This window comes from Salmo trutta, chromosome 28 (assembly GCF_901001165.1).
Source record: "Salmo trutta chromosome 28, fSalTru1.1, whole genome shotgun sequence".
Classification (NCBI taxonomy): domain Eukaryota; kingdom Metazoa; phylum Chordata; class Actinopteri; order Salmoniformes; family Salmonidae; genus Salmo; species Salmo trutta.
Window position 1 is genome coordinate 28,842,904 of NC_042984.1, and position 5,334 is coordinate 28,848,237.

The window sequence follows — 5,334 nt, forward strand, 5'->3', positions numbered from 1 at the left end:
AAAGAAATGATCAGTCTATAATTGTAACGGCTGTCTTCGTGAAGAGAGGACCAAGGCGCAGCGGGTTGCGTGCTCAACATTATAATTTATTAAATGTGAACACGCGTTGCTTCCTCCACTCCAGGTGCTGCTCCCTATAGTCCACCCGAAATTCCCTTTGCTCCTTTCTCCGCTGCTTGGTCCATTTTTGGTGGGTAGTTCTGTAACGGCTGTCTTCGTGAAGAGAGGACCAAGGTGCAGCGGGTTGCGTGCTCAACATTATAATTTATTCAATGTGAACACCAAAAAACAATAAACAAAGAAACAACGCCAGGAAACAGTTTTGCAGGCTACACCAACGCAATGCAAAAACAACTACCCACAATTAACAAACAAAACACATCCCTATATATAGGACTCTCAATCAAAGGCAACTACAAACACCTGCCTTCAATTGAGAGTCCAACACCCAATTACCTAACATAGAAAATACTAAACTAGAAAGAACACAGAAATACAAAAACATAGAACATAACCCAAAACCCGAAAAATAATAAATCAAACACCCTTCTAAACAAACCACCACCCCAAACCACATAAGACAAATACCCTCTGCCACGTCCTGACCAAACTACAATCACAAATAACCCCTATACTGGTCAGGACGTGACAATAATTTTAATGGTAGGTTTATTTGAACAGTGAGAGACAGAATAACAACAACAAAAAATCCAGAAAAATGCATGTCAAAAATGTTAGAAATTGATTTGCACTTTAATGAGGGAAATAAGTATTTGACCCCATCTCAATCGGAAAGGTTTCTGGCTCCCAGGTGTCTTTTATACAGGTAACGAGCTGAGATTAGGAGCACACTGTTAAAGGGAGTGCTCCTAATCTCAGTTTGTTACCTGTATAAAAGACACCTGTCCACAGAAGCAATCAATCAGATTCCAAACTCTCCACCATGGCCAAGACCAAAGAGCTCTCCAAGGATGTCAGGGACAAGATTGTAGACCTACACAAGGCTGGAATGGGCTACAAGACCATCGCCAAGCAGCTTGGTGAGAAGGTGACAACAGTTGGTGCGATTATTCGCAAATGGAAGAAACACAAAAGAACTGTCAATCTCCGTCGGCCTGGGGCTCCATGAAAGATCTCACCTCGTGGAGTTGCAATGATCATGAGAACGGTGAGGAATCAGCCCAGAACTACACGGGAGGATCTTGTCAATGATCTCAAGGCAGCTGGGACCATAGTCACCAAGAAAACAATTGGTAACACACTACGCCGTGAAGGACTGAAATCCTACAGCGCCCGCAAGGTCCCCCTGCTCAAGAAAGCACATATACATGCCCGTCTGAAGTTTGCCAATGAACATCTGAATGATTCAGAGGACAACTGGGTGAAAGTGTTGTGGTCAGATGAGACCAAAATGGAGCTCTTCGGCATCAACTCAACTCGCCGTGTTTTGAGGAGGAGGAATGCTGCCTATGACCCCAAGAACACCATCCCCACCGTCAAACATGGAGGTGGAAACATTATGCTTTGGGGGTGTTTTTCTGCTAAGGGGACAGGACAACTTCACCGCATCAAAGGGACGATGGACGGGGCCATGTACCGTCAAATCTTGGGTGAGAACCTCCTTCCCTCAGCCAGGGCATTGAAAATGGGTCGTGGATGGGTATTCCAGCATGACAATGACCCAAAACACACGGCCAAGGCAACAAAGGAGTGGCTCAAGAAGAAGCACATTAAGGTCAAGGAGTGGCCTAGCCAGTCTCCAGACCTTAATCCCATAGAAAATCTGTGGAGGGAGCTGAAGGTTCGAGTTTCCAAATGTCAGCCTCGAAACCTTAATAACTTGGGGAAGATCTGCAAAGAGGAGTGGGACAAAATCCCTCCTGAGATGTGTGCAAACCTGGTGGCCAACTACAAGAAACGTCTGACCTCTGATTGCCAACAAGGGTTTTGCCACCAATTACTAAGTCATGTTTTGCAGAGGGGTCAAATACTTATTTCCCTCATTAAAATGCAAATCAATTTCTAACATTTTTGACATGCGTTTTTCTGGATTTTTTTGTTGTTATTCTGTCTCTCACTGTTCAAATTAACCTACCATTAAAATTATAGACTGATCATTTCTTTGTCAGTGGGCAAACGTACAAAATCAGCAGGGGATCAAATACTTTCCCCCCTCACTGTAATAGACAAAGTAAAAGTCCAAACTGACACACACAAAAAAGTCCATACTTGAAAATCTCCCAGTCTGCTTTGCTAGTGACACAGAACATAAGACAGTCCCCTCATCTGAAGCACTCAACTCTTGTAGAATAGAGCTGATAGAAGTGGCCTGTATCTAATCAATGTACTTTCGAATTGTACATTCAAATAAGATGGTAATTTCTCTGTGTTGGTGGGAACTGAGGGTTCAATTGACTTTATCGTCTATTATGATGGAATAATCAATCAATGTGTATTTAGAGGTTGACGTAGTTGTGTGTCGGCCCGGCAGAGGGTTCTAGTGCCCTTCACGGCAGCATCCTACCTCTTTAACTGTGAGCCCTATGTCAGACTGCGGAATGTGGGCTATTGAGAACAGGAGTTGTATTCCGGTCTATTTCTGGATGCTGTGCTCTGGCCTGTGAACACAAGGTCACTTATCTCCTCTTTTGTTCTCAAGGTCGTGAAAGGGCTTATCCACAACCCTGACAATCAGCCTCTGACCTAAATAACGCAAACACAATCAAACCCTACTACCCTTATATGGAAGGAAATACGATATAAAGTAAGTAATACTACCTCTGAGACTTTTGCACTCATTTTGTAGCTATGGCTTAGTTGTGGAACAGGTGGAACAGGTATCCTAGATATTTCTATAGGTTCCTTTCTGTCTGGTGCGTGACTTGTTGACATTGTATAAAGTGTACATAGGTGTACTGTTCTCATTTACAACTGCGACCTGGCCAAGAATAAAGCAAAGCAGTTCGACATATACAACATACAGTCAATAATACAGTTGAAGAAAATCTATATACCGTGTGTGCAAATGAGGTAAGATAAGGGAGGTAAGGCAATAAATAAGCCATGGTGGAGAATTAATTACAATATACCAATTAGACACTGGAGTGATTGATGTGCAGAAGATGAATGTGCAAGTAGATATACTGGGGTGCAAAGGAGCAAAATAAATAAATACAGTATGGGGATGAGGTAGTTGGATGGGCTATTTGCAGATGAGCTATGTACAGGTGCAGTGATCTGTGAGCTGCTCTGACAGCTGGTGCTTAAAGCTAGTGAGGGAGATATGAGTCTCCAGCTTCAGTGATTTTTGCAGTTCGTTCCAGTCATTTGCAGCAGAGAACTGGAAGGAAAGGCGGCCAAAGAGGAATTGGCCTTGGGGGTGACTAGTGAGATATACCTGCTGGAGCGCGTGCTACGGGTGGGTGCTCCTATGGTGACCAGTGAGCTGAGATAAGGCGGGGCTTTACCTAGCAGAGACTTGTAGATGACCTGGAGCCAGTGGGTTTGGCGACGAGTATGAAGCAAGGGCCAGCCAACGAGAGCGTACAGGTCGCAGTGGTGGGTAGTATATGGGGCTTTGTTAACCATATCCAGACCAATAGGACCATAAAGAAACAGTCACTTCAAAGAGTTGGCATCCTGTCACACCATTTTACCCACCTGCTGTTGATTAAAGATAAACATATTTTCTCTTTTGGGGATGGTAGGCACACTGAGATCAAACGTCTAGGAAAGAACGGTTCACCTGGAATCTGTTAGTTGAGTTTACAGTAATTAACAAGCTCCTTAAGTGCTGATAGGCAGATATGTTTGGAAGCACTCCAACCAGTGGTGACAAAGTGCCTAATTGTCATACTTGAGTAAAAGTATTAGATACCTTAATAGAAAGTTACTTGAAGTAAAAGTGAAAGTCACCCAGTAAAATTCTACTTGAGTAAAATTCTAAAAGTATTTGGTTCTAAATATACTTAAGTATCAAAAGTAAAAGTAGTATAAAGTATAAATAATTTCGAATTTTCTTCTTTTAAACAAAGCAGACAGCACCATTTTCTTGTTTTTAAAATGCATGGATGGCCAGTGGCACACTCCAACACTCAGACATAATTTACAAAAGATGCGTTTGTGTTTATTGAGTCCGCCAGATTAGAGGTAGAAGGGACGACCATGTGTTGTCTTGATAAGTGCGTGAATTTGTCAATTTTCCTGTCAAAATGTAACGAGTACTTTTGGTTGTCAGGTAAAATGTATGGAGAAAAAAGTACATTATTTTCTTTAGGAAGGTAGTGAAGTAAAAGTAAAAGTTGTGAAATATAAATAGTCAAGATACAGATACCCCAAAAAACTACTTACGTAGTACTTTAAAGTAATTTTACTTTACCCCACTGACTCCAACCCACCATATCCCCACCCTGCAAACTCCCACTGGCTCAGTTTTTCCCCATCTATTTTCACACGCCTATGTCCAACATTCCAGTCATCATCCCTTTCATTGACATATAACCTTGTCCATTCCTATTTGAAAACAAAATGGTATCATTATAAATTGTCTTTATTGTACATATTTGATTAAAAAAATATGTATGCCACTTGTAGTCCAGGTCAATCACTATATGAGTTAGTGGTAAACTTTCATCTGTAACATGGAACATCTTGACAAGCTATATTTTCCAATTGCTACAACAGTCACAGTCAACTTCTGAAGCTCATGCCAATTACATTGTGCACCAGGCAGGAACACTGAACTCCCTGACCCACCGGACACATTTCAGCGCGTCATTGGATTTAGCGAAAGGTTGGGTGTTACAAAAAACGACAATTCCCTTACTTTGATCACTTTTTTCTAATATTTTTCCACGTTGATTCAATGTCATCACATTAATTTTTGGGGTGTTGAAATGACGTGGAAACAACTTTGATTCAACCACTTTTTGCACAGATGGGGCCTTCTGCACATTCAGATTCAAGTTTGTTCCATAGTCAGATCGTATTATGTTTGTGATAAAAACAAAAAAAAATAGAATGAAAACATTATGTTTCATGGCATGGACGGAAAAGAACACCGCTGTTCCAATTGATTTTACAGCGTAAACGTGCACATCTTCTGCACATTGAGATGACTATGTACAGTTTATGATTGACAGAATGAAGTCAAACATTGACGTAATCCTCTGTAAAACAATGCCGTTTTAAAAATAACTGGCCTACTGTAGGTTTGAGAAGAGATAAAAATGCAGATTGCTATTCGTGACCGTCCGTGCACACGGTCCGGGCCAATAGGCTGCTGAGGAAGGGAACACATGGGGATGTCTGACATAGCTCCGCTAACCCTGACCT